The sequence below is a fragment of the Somniosus microcephalus genome, chromosome 3 (genome assembly GCF_052327205.1).
Source record: "Somniosus microcephalus isolate GS21.2 chromosome 3, FLI_Smic_1.0, whole genome shotgun sequence".
In the NCBI taxonomy this organism is placed as follows: Eukaryota; Metazoa; Chordata; class Chondrichthyes; order Squaliformes; family Somniosidae; genus Somniosus; species Somniosus microcephalus.
Window position 1 is genome coordinate 122,577,378 of NC_140989.1, and position 16,800 is coordinate 122,594,177.

At 46.0% G+C, this 16,800-nt stretch overlaps 1 long non-coding RNA gene across 1 annotated transcript in view; it reads right to left on the reverse strand.

Annotated features, from left to right (window-relative positions):
• Nucleotides 1-16,800, reverse strand: part of LOC147121355 (uncharacterized) — a 100,902-nt gene that overhangs the window by 64,994 nt on the left and 19,108 nt on the right. Inside the window, exon 2 of the long non-coding RNA XR_015075393.1 lies at nucleotides 13,621-13,815. This is a non-coding gene — a long non-coding RNA (uncharacterized LOC147121355). The remainder of the gene's footprint in view (nucleotides 1-13,620; nucleotides 13,816-16,800) is intronic.

Genomic DNA, 16,800 nt, shown 5'->3' on the forward strand with positions numbered 1-16,800 from the left:
AGGTGCGGTGCCCAAAACTGAATGTAGTACTCCAGATGAGGTCTAACCAAAGCTCTGTACAACTGAAGCGTAACTTCCTCCCCTTTGTTTTCCAGACCCCTTGAGATAAAGGCCAATGTAAATTGAATCACAAAAGGATTCACATTTATTTCCCCTCTAACCACTATAACCAGACTGGAAAATATCTGTAAGAAATTTGTTTTTTCCCTTTCTAAACCAGGACACTCATTTTTGACAGGATGTCAGCCTTTCCTCTAATATTTAGATCTCTGCCGGTCTAACAGCCGAAGAATATGGACACGTTTCCCCAGGTGGGACAAGCATAATTCTAAGGAAAGGCTCCGCCACCTCTTTCTCCAAAGTAATCTATAAACGCAGGTTTAAAAAATACTCCATTTATATATTACTAGCTGAAGTGCCTGGCGGTGCCGAGGGATTTTTGAGGGCATGTTGTTGTTGGAAGAGAGAGAGAGAGCGCGCGCGACTGGGGGGGGGGGGTGAGCGCGTGCGCAAGACCGGGGGGGGGGGGGGGCGCGCACGCGAGACCGGGGTGGGGGGAACGCGGCCTGGGGGGCGGTGCGCGGGGGAAGGGGGGGGGAGCGGGGCGGGGCGGAGCGGATGGGGGAGGAGGCAGAGGGGGGAGGAGGGGAGGGAGAGGGGGAGTCCCCGAGCCCCGCCCCCCGATCTCCCGCCCCCCGATCTCCCGCCCCCAATCTCCCGATGTCCCGCCCCCGATCTCCCGATGTCCCGCCCCCCCGATCTCACAAGCCCCGCCCCCCCCCCGATGTCCCGAGCCCCGCCCCCCGCGCATCGGCCTCCCGCTCTCCGGAGCCCCGCCCTCCCGAGCTGGCTTCAAGACCGCCGATTGCGGCTGAGAGAGACGGCCGGCGGGCCCGGTTGCCGGGGTAACCCTTCCCGCTCGCCAAGCCCTGCCCGAGATCCGCACTCCTGGGAGCCCCGCCCCCCCGCGCCGAGCGGGGAACAGAGAGACGCCGCATCTCAGCTGCTCCTGCTGCGCGCACACCCTGTGTATGTCCCGTGACCCTCGTGGCTGATGCCGTTGCCCCGGGTAACGTGACCGGGGGGGGGGGGCAGAGCTTAGCAGAAGCCGTGGGACAATTACCTAGCTCGGGCGTGGCTGGGCAGGAGAGGCCCAGGCTTTGAGGCCTAGGTTCTGAGGCCTTACAAAAACAGGGAAAGGTAGGAAAAAGAATCTTCAGGTTAGAGAAAATATTTACAAATGAATGAAGTTTTTTTTTTTTAAAAACAATTTAATAAAAGCAATTTTTTTTTGCTGGAAATGTAGGTTTGAAAAGAAAAACGCAGAAAGCGGGAAAAAGAATGGAATCAAGATGGCGGCGACTCACCTCGGTTCAGAACGATAAGGTCACCGAAGCGTAGGTCACTCGACTGTAGGAGGGCCCGCCCGCACGCGCCAGGAACCCGGCGTACGATTGGTCAACCTAGACGTCACTATCGCTAATGAGCGGATAATGAGATGCTAATGAGCGGAATTTTGAACGTTTTTTGGATACCGCGGGCGCAATTTTTGTCCGGCCGAAACGTAAATACGCTTACGCCCGTTTTGGAATGGTAAGCTTTCTTTTGACGTAATGCACATGTAGGTACGCTCTATAACTTTCGAGTGCATAGCCGGACAGACGCACACCGAAGGACGGACAGACAGACAGACAGAGACAGACAGACGTATCCGTTTATATATATATATATATAGATAGAAGATAGATGTAAATACAAATTCTTTTCATAGTTTTGAATACTGTTAAATCAAATTTTGTGACATTTACAACACATTTAAGTTGCATTTTACCATTATAATTCACTATGTAAAATTCTGAAAAATGCACACACCACACATAATGGGGTGCAAGAATATATTTGATTAACAACCTTTTCCTCCCCCCACACAAACAGAATTCCACCAAGATGCCTGAAGAGATTAAAATGGCTTTATGTGCAAGATTTTCAAATTCCACAGGGAGGAAAAAAATACCAAAATATAAAAAGGGTTGTTCCATCATTGTCAGAAGGAGCATTAAGTTCATGGGCCAATATGTAGTGGACCTGCCTGCACATGTTACACACCACTGACAGCTCGCTCACATTCCTTCGATGTCAGATCTTGAAACACAAACCGTCTAGTTTGTTTTGCTGCTGAAGACAATGTTTACCTGTCAGCAACAAACAGGCCAAGACTCTGGAATTTTAAGAATTTCTTTTTTTTGGAACAGACAAATGACATTAAGCCACGGAAATCTCCACAACCCCTGTACAATCTACCATATTGCAAACTGTCCCTCAGGAAATTAAAAAGGTGGGGTAGAGTTCTGCATAAATACTCGCCAATCTCCTTGAATAGGCGGCCACATTTCAACCTTATCTAGTTGCTTTCCACAATGGCATTTCCCAGGTTTCCATGTCGTGACCAAGGTCTGTTCCACAACAGCACCAAAAACAGCACAAATCAACGGTCACTTGCCTCCTTTGCTCTCTCGGAGACCTTGCTGTGCCGTTCTTGCCTGCATAACAAGTGACTGCACTTCAGAGGAAATTCATTGGATGCAAAGAACATTGTGACATCCTGAGGGATAAGGCACTAGATAAATTTAAGTTACTTCATTTCCTTGGTTCTAGCAATGCAGTAAACATTGTGAACCACAGTATATTATCCCTGCCTAGACCAATCAATATAAATTTCAATCCCATTCCTAACCAGTTATTTTAACAGTCATTTTTTTTTTAAAGTTAGATCAACACAGTACACAGGTGGGACGGGGATTTTTCTCTAATCTAACTGCACTATGTTAATGAATTATCACAACAAAAAGACAGTCATGACTAAAAAAATATTAACACGTGCAATCTTTATACTGCGAAAGCATCTAAGCAGTACAATTATAGGCTGTGTACTTCCAAACTTAGCTTGGATTTGGAGATATTGTACATTGCAGGAAAGTATTAAGGGAACATAAAAACTGACTGTAAAAGCTTCTATAGATATGTGAAGAGAAAAAGATTGGTGAAGTCAAGCGTAGGTCCCTTGCAGTCAGAATCAGGAGAATTTATAATGGGGAACAAAGAAATGGCAGACCAATTAATACATATTTTGGTTCTGTCTTCACAAAGGAGGACACAAATAACCTCCCAGAGATGTCGGGGAACATAGGGTCTAATGAGAGGGAGGAACTGAATGAAATCAGTATTTTTAGGGAAATGGTGTTAGGGAAATTGACGGGATTGAAGGCCGATAAATCCCCAGGGCCTGATAATCTACATCCTAGGGTACTTAAGGAAGCGACACTAGAAATAGTAGATGCATTGCTGGTCAACTTCCAAAATTCTATGGACTCGAACAGTTCCCATGGATTGGAGGGTAGCTAATGTTACCCCATTATTCAAAAAGGTGGTAGAGAGAAAACGGGGAATTATAGACCGGTAAGCCTGGCATCGGTAGTGGGGAAAATGCTAGAGTCCATTATAAAAGATGTAATAGCAGAGCACTTGGAAAACAGTGACAGGATTGGACAAAGTCAACATGGATTTACAAAAGGTAAATCGTGCTTTACGAATCTACTGGAATTTTTTGAGGATGTAACTGTTAGGATAAGGGAGAACCAGTGGATGTGGTGTATTTGGACTTTCAGAAGGCTTTCGAAAAGGTCCCGCATAAGAGATTAGCGTGTAAAGTTATGGCACATGGGATTGGGGGCAAGGTACTGTCTTGGACAGAGAACTGGTTGGCAGACAGGAAGCAAAGAGTTGGAATAAACGGCTCTTTTTCCGAGTGGCAGGCAGTGACTAGTGGGGTACCGCAGGGATCGGTGCTAGGACCCCAGCTATTCACAATATATATTAACGATCTAGACGAGGGAACTGGATGTAATATCTCCAAGTTTGCAGACGACACAAAACTGGGTGGGCGTGTGTGCTGTGAGGAGGATGCCGAGAAACTCCAGTATGATTTGGACAGGTTGGGTGATTGGGCAAATGCATGGCAGATGCAGTATAACGTGGATAAATGCGAGGTTATCCACTTTGGTGGCAAAAACAGGAAGGCAGATTATCTGAACGGCAATAGATTGGGAGAAGGGGAAGTGCAAATAGACCTGGGTGTCCTTGTGCACCAGTCGCTGAAGGTAGGCATGCAGGTGCAGCAGGCGGTTAAGAAGGCAAATGGTATGTTGGCCTTCGTAGCGAGAGGGTTAGAGTACAGGAACAAGGATGTATTGCTGCAGTTGTACAGGGTCTTGGTGAGACCACACCTTGAGTATTGTGTGCAGTTTTGGTCGCTTTATCTGAGGAAGGGTGTTCTTGCCATGGAGGGAGTGCAGCGAAGATTCGCCAGACTGATACCTGGGATGGCAGGAATGACGTATGAGGAGAGATTGAGTCGATTAGGCTTATATTCGCTAGAGTTTAGAAGAATGAGAGGGGATCTCATTGAAACTTATAAAATTCTAACAGGACTAGACAGACTAGATGCAGGAAGGACGTTCCTGATGGCAGAGGAGTCCAGAACCAGGGGTCACAGTCTAAAGATAAGGGGTAAACCATTTAGGACAGAGATGAGGAGGAATTTCTTCACCCAGAGAGTGGTGAACCTGTGGAATTCTCTACCACACAAGGCAGTTGAGGCCAATTCATTAAATATATTCAAGAAGGAGTTAGATATATTTCTTAAGGCTAAAGGGATCAAGGGATATGGGGAGAAAGCAGGGACAGGGTACTGAATTTGGATGATCAGCCTTGAGCTCATTTAATGGCGGAACAGGCTCGAGGGGCCGAATGGCCTACTCCTGCTCCTATCTTCTATGTTTATAGAATACAAGAGCAGGGGGTTATGCTTCAACTGTATAAAACACTAGTTAGGCCTCAGCTAGAGTACTGCGTGCAGTTCTGGTCACCACATTACAGGAAAGATGTGATTGCACTAGAGAGGATACCGAGGAGATTTACAAGGATGTTGCCGGGAGTAGAGAATCTTAGCTATGAGAAAAGACTGGATAGGCTGGGTCTGTTTTCCTTGGAGCAGGAGAAGCTGAGGGGAGACCTTATTGGAGGTGTATAAAATTATGAGGGGCCTAGATAAAGCAGATAGAAAGGACCTATTTCCCTTAGCAGAGGGGTCAAAAACCAAGGGGCACAGATTTAAAGTAATTGATGGAAGGTTTAGAGGGGATGAGGGGGGAAATTTCTTCACCCAGAGGGTTGTGGGGGTCTGGAACTCTGCCTGAAAGGGTGGTAGAGACAGGAACCCTAACCACATTTAAAAAGTACTTGGATGTGCACTTGGGATGCTCTAACCTGCAGGGCTACGGACCAAGAGCTGGGAAGTGGGATTAGGCTGGATAGCTCTTTGTTGGCCGGCACGGACACGATGGGCCAAAATGGCCTCCTTCCGTGCTGTACCTTTCTATGATTCTATGATTCATGCCAAACACTTCTTTTCCCATCAAAAACTCTTGTAATATAATTTATAATGCAATTCAATAATTAGCTCTCTATAAAGCTCAAGGCTATCCAAAAATTAGATTGTGCTTCGGTTTTGGAGAGGATCGTCAAACACCTCGTACATTCCCGATAAGCAATTCCTCCCTCACCTCTAGTCCCATATCTGTTGCTGTGCCAACCTTCTTTATTACTACGCTCCTCTTCCTTCCAAATTCCCAAAAAACCATTCCACACGCTCTTCCTCATTGTGTTGACAAGGACCTCAAAACTGTGGAACTCATCATCTCCCACAATCTTTCCTTCCTCTTATAATCTACAAGTTTTTTAAAACTTGAGCTAGGCCTCAACTAGATCAATACTTTCTAATCTACGGTGTCTTCAACCTTGCTGAGATCCTGCACTACACCCCTTGGCTGTTCACCTGGATTTCCCCATTTAAAAAAGGTGCAATTTGGCTTAGAACATAATTAGTACCAATACACAATCTCCCTAGTACAAAGACCTACATAAGCACCAAATAAAAAGATCTTCAACTTCTACCAGATAAAATGCCCAACACATGTATGTAGAACAGTGTATTTAATAACAAGTAATAATGACACATCAGCAACTGCAACAGCACATCACCATTTATCTCTCTGTCTTCCTCTTCATAGAAAACTTCTGGGTTTTTTCCTCATTTAACCAACTTGCCATTTCTTTTTTAAAGCTGTCCATCACAGTGACCAATTAGTTGCCAAAGATATGCTTCCCTGTAAAAAGGAGAATTTCCAACAGCCCAATTGGAAGTGAACCAGGAATCCCACGCTCCCGAGCCAGTGACTCCTGTGAATCAGTATCAAATGAATTAACTGTAAATTACTACAAAGCTTAGTATTCTTGAGATCACCCACTGGACCTTAGATGCTGTCCCTGATAGACACCAACGCTCTGACTCCTGCTAACTTTGTAGTTAAGTTTGACCAATTGGTCCTGATAAGCCACCAGTCTCATTTGTAGTGTTTTTGGACCCTGTAATCTTTCACATCAGATCTTTAATCTTTTGGATTCTTTTTACAGACAATTTCCCCCTTACGGCATTTTTACATTGATAGTCACTGACAGCAGACTCGCTATTCTTAGGCTGTCAACAGCACTCTACAGTAAAAAAAAAGCTGGTGTTCTCAGGAGACCCAATAGCATCAGAGGTTGACATTTTCGGTCAGTCTCTACCCTACCTCTTAAATAGCAAGACCTTTTCCAAGAGCAATCGCACCAGGAAATGGGAAAAGTTACACACTCAGGTCATAGGTCTCTACTCTCCCAGAGCTTCCTGCTTAATATACAAGTCTCTTTAGTCTGAATGTATTGCAAGTCAGGGAACTCTACAATAGGCTGGGCAGTTAGCACTAAAGTGAACTAAAGTTTTATAATTAATCCTGGAGGAACTCCAAATAGGTAACGAGAAAGGAAAATACAAAAGTGTGCTTCCAACAAATCTCTGAAAAGCAATTTGAGTATTGAGTCATCAAAAGAAAGCTAACCTAGATTAGTACAAAGGAGGTATGAGACTCTTCATCTGCCTTTTTTTTTTAAGTATCTTTGCTTATCTGTTGAAGACAGCTTTGTTACCAAAGAGCCAACAGGCCGGGCAATGTCTGGTCAGTGGTTCGGGTGCCAGAGCAGTGTTGCATACTTGAGCTTTTCCTGCCATATGCAAAGCCATGTATGGCATAGCTCGGAACGTTAAATTGAAGCTCTCCTACAGGAAGCTTAATTGTGAAGAACAATCTTCCATGACATTTGCCAACGAACATCAGTAAAAGGCAACACCTTGCCTTGAGCTGGCTGTGAGTGCAGTTGATTAAAAGATGTAGAATATCATAGAATCATACAGCATGAGGCCATTCAGCCCACTGCGCTTGTGCCGGCTCTTTGGTAGAGCTATCTTAGTCCCACTCCCCTGCTCTTTCCCCATAGCCCTGCAAATGTTTCCTTTTCAAGTATATATCCAATTCCCTTTTGAAAATTACGATTGAATCTGCTTCTACCACCCTTTCAGGCAGTGCATATGCTAACACTACTTGAGAAATTAATTTGATTATATAAAACAGGAACCACTATGTATTTTTTCAGTTTAAAGATGACAATATACTGCATAATCTCCTTACTTCCCATACCTATAGTATTTAACAACTTTTTTTTTTAAATTACAAGATCTCTTAAATCACTGTGACACTCCATTTCAATGTCACCTGAGACATGTGTCTGGAAATAAAAACTTTATTCCAATTATAAAAGCTTAATTGGCCATGGCACAAAAAATCCATTGGTGTATAAAAAAACATTGGGGAAAGTTATTAGCCGGAGCTCAAAATGATACATGATATAGTGTAAGGGAATAGTTGTTTAAAAATCAAAATAACTAATTCTAAGATATAACAAGCAGGAGTTTCCAATCTTTAATCTTTGTGGGCCACTTCAGTGCATAGCATGGAGCCTCGGCAGAAAGTTTAACTCCACATTCTTATTAATTCCCATACATTTCAATTTGCTGTTACTAACAGTTCTTGCTGTTCTGAGTTAGGATTCATCCAACATGAGCAAACAGCACTAAAATGGGCCCTTTCCAAGCTTCCAGGCGCACATAATTCAAACAGGACAAATAAGTGAATAAAAAAATAGAAGCACATACAAGAGTCACCAGCGCCATGGAGAGGACATTAAAGAGTCGCTGTCGGCCCAGTAGACGGCGTCCATACCACGGCGGCTGAAGACTGTCGGGCAGAAGTGCGGGAAAGGCGGAGTGAGGCGAGAGCGGACCCGATTGTGATGGCGCCGATGAAGATGGCTGCCGTCCTTGCGGGCTCAATGCGTACCAGCAGCTAAGTGTCCTTTGCTGCTTGGTGCGCTCGGCTCGTTAAGGAAAAAGCATTTCACTGACTGGATTTCACTTGTTGTATTTGGTTATGTGACAAATAAAATTGAAATTGAAAAAAAAAAGGTCGAGTTGCCTGGGCTTCAAGGGCTAGATAGTCGGGGCCACACATGGACTGAGAGCTACAGTTTGGTCACCACGGATGTAAATCACCAAGTCCACCTGTCCTATCTGCATCAAATTTGCTTGCTACTTTGTAACAAAAGGGTCTGTGGTGGTACGTACAAATCAATTGGAGCCCCTCCAAAGTAGCCAGCGCACCCACATCATATGAATAAATAAATTATACACCCACATTTTCATTATCAGATCAAAATTTGCAGTGATATGGGGAAAGGGCGGGGTGGTGGTGGTGGGGGGGGGGGGGGGGGGGGGGGGGGAGGGGGAGTTTTTTTTTTATTCGTTTATGGGATGTGGACATCGCTGGCAAGGCCAGCATTTATTGCCCATCCCCAATTGCCCTGGAGAAGGTGGTGGTGAGCAGTCTTCTTGAACCACTGCAGTCTGTGTGGTGAAGGTACTCCCACAGTGCTGTTAGGTAGGGAGTTCCAGGATTTTGACCCAGCGACGATGAAGGATCGATGATATACTTCTAAGTCAGGATGGTGTATGACTTGGAGGGGAACCTGGAAGTGGTGGTGTTCCCATGCGCCTGCTGCCCTTGTTCTTCTAGGTGGAAGAGGTCGCGGATTTCGAAGGTGCTGCCGAAGAAGCCTTGGCGAGCTGCTGCAGTGCATCTTGTAGATGGTACACACTGCAGCCACGGTACGCCGGTGGTGGAGGGAGTGAATGTTTAAGGTGGTGGATGGGGTGCCAATCAAACGGGCTGCTTTGTCCTGGATGGTGTTGAGCTTCTTGAGTGTTGTTGGAGCCGCAGTCATCCAGGCAAGTGGAGGGTATTCCATCACACTCCTTACTTGCGCCTTGTAGATGGTGGAAAGACTTTGGGGAGTCAGGAGGTGAGACCCTCATCGCAGAATAGCTAGCCTCTGACCTGCTCTTGTTGCCACAGTATTTATGTGGCTGGTCCAGTTAAGTTTCTGGTCGATGGTGACCCCCCAGGATGTTGAGGGTGGGGGGGGATCAGCGAAAGTAATACCGTTGAATGTCAAGGGGAGGTGGTTAGACTCTCACTTGTTGGAGATAGTCATTGCCTGGCACTTCTGTGGCACGAATGTTACCTGCCACTTATCAGCCCAAGCCTGAACGTCGTCCAAGTCTTGTTGCATGCGGGCATGGACTGCTTCATTATGAGGCGCTGTGAATGGCGCTCAACACTGCGCAGTCATCAGCGAACGTCCCCATTTCTGACCTTATGTTGGAGGGAAGGTTATTGATGAAGCAGCTGAAGATGATTGGGCTTAGGACACTGCCCTGAGGAACTCTTGGGGCTGTGATGATTGACCTTCAACCACCACAAGCATCTTCCTTTGTGCTAGGTATGACTCAAGCCAGTGAAGCATTCCCCCCCCCCCCACCCCCGTTTCCCATTGACTTTGTTTCACTAGGGCTCCTTAATGTCACACTCGGTCAAATGCTGCCTTGACGTCAAGGGCAGTCACTCTCACCTCTCCTCTGGAATTCAGCTCCTTTGTCCATGTTTGGACCAAGGCTGTAATGAGGTCGGGAGCCAAGTGGTCTTGGCGGAACCCAAACTGGGCATCAGTGAGCAGGTTTTTGATGAGTAAGTGCCACTTGATAGCACAGTCAATGACACCTTCCATCACTTTGCTGATGATTGAGAGTAGACTGATGGGGCAATAATTGGCCTGATTGAATTTGTCCTGCTTTTTGTGGACAGGACATACCTGGGCAGTTTTCCACATTGTTGGATAGATGCCAGTGTTGTAGCTGGGATGTTGTCAGGGCCCATAGCCTTTGCTGTATCCAGAGCGCTCAGCTGTTTCTTGATATCACGTGGAGTGAATCAAATTGGCTGAAGACTGGCTTCTGTGATGGTGGGGACCTCAGGAGTAGGCCGATATGGATCATCCACTCGGCACTTCTGGCTGAAGATGATTGCAAACGCTTCAGCCTTGTCTTTTGCACTCACGTGCTGGGCTCCACCATCATTGATGGGGATATTCATCGAGCCTCCTCCAGTTAGCTGTTTAATGGTCCACCACCATTCACGACTGGATGTGGCAGGGCTGCAGAGCTTTGATCTGATCCGTTGATTGTGGGATCGCTTAGCCCTGTCTATAGCATGCTGCTTCTGCTTTTTAAGCATGCATGTAGTCCTGTGTTGCAGCTTCCCCAGGTTGGCACCTCATTTTTAGGTACGCCTGGTGCTGCTCCTGGCATGCTCTTCTACACTCCTTATTGAACCAGGGTTGGTCCCCTGGCTTGATGGTAATGGTAAAGTGAGGGATATGCTGGGCCATGAGGTTACAGATTGTGGTGGAATACAATTCTGCTGCTGCTGATAGCCCACAGCGCCTCATTGATGCCCAGTTTTGAGCTGCTAGAGAGCCACATAACATGATGGAGGGTGAAGATGGGACTTCATCTCCACAATGACTGTGCAGTGGTCACTGCTACCAATACGGTCATGGACAGATGCATCCGCGACAGGTAGATTGCCGAGGACAAGTAGGTTTTCCTCCTCGTGTTGGTTCTCTCACCACCTGTCGCAGGTCCAGCCGGGCAGTTAAGTCCTTCAGGACTCGGCCAGCTCGGTCAGTAGTGGTGCTACTGAGCTACGCTTGGTGATGGATATTGAAGTCCCCCACCCAGAGTACATTCTGTCCCCTTGCCACTCTCGGTGCTTCTTCCAAGTGGTGTTCAACATGGAGGAGTACTGATTCATCAGCTGAGGGAAGGCGGTAGGTGGTAATCAGCAGGAGGCTTCCTTGCCCATGCTTGACCTGATGCCATGAGACTTCATAGGGTCCAGAGTCGATGTCGAGGACTCCCAGGGCCACTCCTTCTCGACTGTATACCACTGTGCTACCACCCCTGGTGGGTCTGTCCTGTCGGTGGGATTGGACATACCCAGGGATGGTGATGGAGGACTAACAACAGAAAATGCTGGAAAAACTCAGCAGGCCAGGCAACATCCGTGGAGAGATGTTGTTATTTCGGATTTCCAGCATCCGCAATATTTTGCTATCGTAATGGTGATGGAGGAGTTTGGGATATTGGCTGAAAGTCATACGCATAGAATCATACCTATGTCAGGCTGTTGCTTGACTAGTCTATGGGGCAGATCTCCCAATTTTGGCACAAGTCCCCAGATGTTGGTGAGGAGGACTTTGCAGGGTTGACTGAGCTGGGCCTGCTGTTGCCGTGTCCGTAGCCGGTGCAGAGGTCGATGCCGGGTGGTCCGTCCGGTTTCATTCTTATTATGTTTCATAGCGGTTAGTTACAAATGAGTGACTTGCTAGGCCATTTCAGAGGGCAGTTAAGAGTCAACCACATTGCAGTGGGTCTGGAGTCACATATAGGCCAGACCAGGTAAGGACGGCAGATTTCCTTCCCTAAAAGGACATTGGTGAACCAGATGGGTTTTTACGACAATCCGATAATTTCATGGTTACCATTACTGATACTAGCTTTTTATTCCAGATTTATTTAATTAACTGAATTTAAATTCCCCAGGTGCTGTGGTGGGATTTGAACTCACAGTCTCTGGATCATTAGTCCAGGCCTCTGGATTACTAGCCCAGTGACATTACCACTACACTACCGTTCCCTCAAGTGGGACGAGATGAAGTGTTCTTGCAGGAGGCCGGCACGCTCACTGAGCAAATACACCACCCAGTGTGATACTCAGCCACAATAGCTGTGAAGCCCCTTTTCTTTAACAAATACCCATCAACACTCAAATCTCTAGGCACACAGGTGAAAACTGGACACTTGGGCAAAGTACTGGAATACTGCTGCTATCTACAGACACATGCGTGAAGAGGGGCAGGGGGAGAAGGGAGAAAATAATGACTATAGCTATACTTACTAAATCAGCAACAGACACTCACAGATATGCTCACAAGAGTTTTGGTTATATTTGAATTTCACTCAAACCACACTTGAAATATTAAGAACATGTTTCAACACAGTCACTAAATATCGGCACTGTACATGAAAGGTGTAAAGCATGTTTAAATATTAAAAATAAACTTGTATTTCCCCTGATGACTGGTAAATATCGTAAACCACACACTGGGAAAGAGCCATGCTCTGACCCTGGTCTGTGCTGAGTCACTTGATCACAGCTGGGGCAGAAGCTGGCACACCACAAAGGACCACTTGGAGTGGGAGAAAGATCAGCCAGGATTCCCACTCCTAACTGCTATCTATTGACTCCTGCTGGGAACATACACATAAGTACCAGGTGAGGTGGGATCAGGAGTCCATGACACCTCCCGACCCCCCTTCCCCACTGAATAACCTGATGTTCAATTTTTAGGGTCAAATATGGAGAATGGAAATTTGAGCTAGGTATCAGAGGGTTCCCAGCTGCCATACTGCAGTATGAATTACTGTCATCATGAGAAGGGGGAAAAAAACATTGAGTAAAAATAATAAAGCCAGAATCTGGCAACAGTTATCAAGTTTAAATTTCACTAGAGGTGGGACTGTTTAACTTCCGAAACAAAGTGGCTCAACGAACAGTGTTTGATGGTGCCTGCCAATACCGACAATGGTACTTTAAAAAAAATGCACATCATTTTGACCCAAGTCATTTTTCAGAGTGTCAAAGTATGAAAATATGAAAAAGAGAAGCAGTCGTTTCATGTTGGTATCTTCTAACCCGGAGCTGGGAATTAACAAGCAGTTTGCAAACATACCTTGCCAACAGCTTTTAAGTTCTAACTGACCTCAGGATCCAATTAGTCCTGTGGCCGTAAAGGGAAAGACCAAACTGAACAGATCTGCATCTTAGCAGAATAGAACATTCTGCACTACACAATATAATGCTACTGTCCTTATACAACAGTCAACATATCATCATCAACGCCGCAGGAGATGCACTAGGTAAAATAATTTGAGATCAGGGCACAACACTGGGCTCTCCAAATTAATGATTTTGTGTTGGGTGTTTTCAATCACAATGGAGTTAATAATAGTTAGGGCTAGGAAAGCTTGCATGTACATATAGCCAGACAGAACAACTAACTCGTCTCAACCGAGGCAAATACATTGCAAATTGTTATGAACACCCAGGCTAGGGAGAAGGGAAATAAAAACAGCCAGGGTTCTCGGATACTATAAAACTTTCTCCAAATTACCTGATCTCCATCTGATGATGTCACCGAACTCATTCGCTGGGCTCACAGAGTCAGCATTTCCTCCCCCACTTGCAACCTTGGCCATAGTTAATGGTAATGCGACTGTTGGGTAAAAAAACTATCTGGCAAGCTTCAGACGGTTCTTTTCCTTCAAAGTTCCTTCATGTACGTTGCCTCTAGTTGGATCCACAACACCTGAATGATTCAGAGGGCAAATAATGAATGTTACACCGTGAAACCTTACATTTTGGAAATATGTACAATTAAGAATATTTTCAGGAAAATTATAAATTGTACATTTTACACATTTGAGGCTGTAAGCACTCAAACAAGCCAACTAGACAACAGCACACGCTCCACACAGTTTAAACAAAGAACTTGCATTTAGAAAGCACTTTTCACATCCTCAAGATGTAACTAGGCATTTAAAAAAAAGTAATTCACTATCTTTGAAGTGTTGTCATTATTATGCAGGCATAGGCGGTAGCCAACTTGTGCATAGCAAGATCCCAAAACAATAAATTAAATAAATGTTCACATAAATCGGGTTTGGTGGTGCTGGTTGAAGGATGAAAGTTGGTCAGGACACAGAGAGAACTCCCTGAACTTCTTTGAAAAAGAGCCATGGTATCTTTTATATTCACCTGAACAGCCACATGAAACCTCAGTGCATAATACAAATTGCCATCGGTTCATGAATGCTGTGCAAATTTAGGAGGGCAGCAATTATAGGTGATAGAAATCTCTATCATAGCAACTCTACTGGTGTCAGGAACAATGACAGCGAAGACCCGGTGAGTATTTGAACTCACTTTCGCGGGCTTTCCTTGCAGAGGCTTACCAATCTCAGAGCTCCGAGAGCGGGAGAGAGAAGCAAAAAGTAATCGAAGTGTGACGTCACCAGAAAGCAGGTAAGTGATTGGTTGGTATTTCTCTCTCTCAATTTTTCCAAACTTAAATTTTGTGGGTTATAGTTTCTAGGGTCTCACAGAATCACAGAAACCCCACAGTGCAGATAGAGGCCATTTCGGCCCATCGAGCCTGCACCGACACATATCCCACCCGATCCCCGTAACCCCTACACCAACACATATCCCACCCTATCCCCGTAACCCCACGTATTTAATCCCACTAACACTAAGGGTCAATTTATCATAGCCAATCAACCTAACCCGCACATCTTTGGACTGTGGGAGGAAACCAGAGCACCCGGAGGAAACCCACGCACACACGGGGAGAATGTGCAAACTCCACACAGACAGTCACCCGAGGCCGGATTCGAACCCGGGTCCCTGGCGCTGTGAGGCAACAGTGCTAACCACTATGCCACCGTCTCTGTTGTGTAGCGGGGACTGCTGATAAACAAGGGCCCTTGAGTATATCATTTAACTGTAGTGGAATTGGTGGGATTCATTTGATTTAATTTAATTTGAATTAATTAAAGGGTAAATCATGGCAGCGCAGCTCGCAACCGTGGTATGCTCCTCCTGCGCTATGTGGGAAATCAGGGACACTTACTGTGTCCCTGACGACCGTGTGCGGGAAGTGTATCCAGCTGCAGCTACTGGCAGACCGCATTGAGGCACTGGAGCTGCGAATGGATACATACTGGAGCATTCGCGATGCTGAGGACGTCGTGGATATCACGTTTAATCAGGTGGTCACACCACTGGTAAAGGCTGCACAGGCAGGAAGGGAATGGGTGACCGCCAGGCAGAGTAGTAGGCGCAGGCAGGTAGTGCAGGGGGTCCCCTGTGACCATCCCCCTCTCAAACAGATATACCATTTTGGATATTGTTGAGGGAGATGGCGTATCGGGGGAAGGCAGCAGCAGCCAACTTCCTGGCACCGTGGATGGTTCTGCTGCACAGGACGGGAGGAAAAAGAGTGGGAGAGCTATAGTGATAGGGGATTCTATTGTAAGGGGAATAGATAGGCGTTTCTGCGGCCGCAAACGAGACTCCAGGATGGTATGTTGCCTCCCTGGTGCAAGGGTCAAGGATGTCTCGGAGTGGCTACAGAGCATTTTGGAAGGCGAGGGTGAACAGCCAGTTGTCGTGGTGCATATAGGTACCAACGATATAGGTAAAAACCGGGATGAGGTCCCAAAAGCTGAATATAGGGAGTTAGGAGGTAAATTAAAAAATAGGACCTCAAAAAGGTAGTAATCTCAGGATTGCTACCAGTGCCATGTGCTAGTCAGAGTAGAAATAGAAGGATATTTCAGCTGAATACATGGCTAGAGGAATGATGCAAGGGGGAGGGATTCAAATTCCTGGGACATTGGAACAGGTTCTGGGGGAGGTGGGACCAGTACAAAACGGACAGTTTGCACCTGGGCAGGGCTGGGACCGATGTCCTAGTGGGAGTGTTTACTAGTGGTGCGGGGGAGGGTTTAAACTAAAATGGCAGGGGGTTGGGAACCTGTGCAAGGAGACAGAGGAAAGGGAAACAAGGACAGAAGCAAAAGACAGGAAGGAGAAAAGCAAAAGTGGCAGGCAGAGAAATCAAGGGTATAAATCAAACATGGCCACAGTAAACAATAGTTCTATAAGGTCTAAGAGTGTTAAAAAAACAAGCCTGAAGGCTTTGTGCCTTAATGCGAGGAGCATTCGTAATAAGGTGGATGAATTAGCTGCGCAAATAGATGTAAACGGATATATGATTGGGATTACGGAAACATGGCTCCAGGGTGACCAAGGCTGGGAACTCAACATCCAGGGATATTCAATATTCAGGAAAGACAGGCGAAAAGGAGGTGGGGTAGCATTGCTGGTAAAAGAGGAGATTAACACAATTGTAAGGAAGGATATTAGCTCTGATGATGTGGAATCTGTATGGGTAGAGCTGAGAAATACCATGGGGCAGAAAACGTTAGTGGGAGTTGTATACAGATCCCCAAACAGTAATGCGGAGGTTGGGGATGGCATTAAACGGGAAATTAGAGACACGTGCAGTAAGGGCACAGCAGTTATCATGGGTGACTTTAATCTACATATAGACTGGGCTAACCAAATTAGTAACAATACTGTGGAGGAGGAATTCCTGGAGTGTATACGGGATGGTTTCCTGGACCAATATGTCGAGGAACCAACTAGAGATCAGGCCATCTTAGACTGGGTATTATGTAATGAGAAAGGAATAATTAGCAATCTTGTTGTGCGAGGCCCCTTGGGGCGG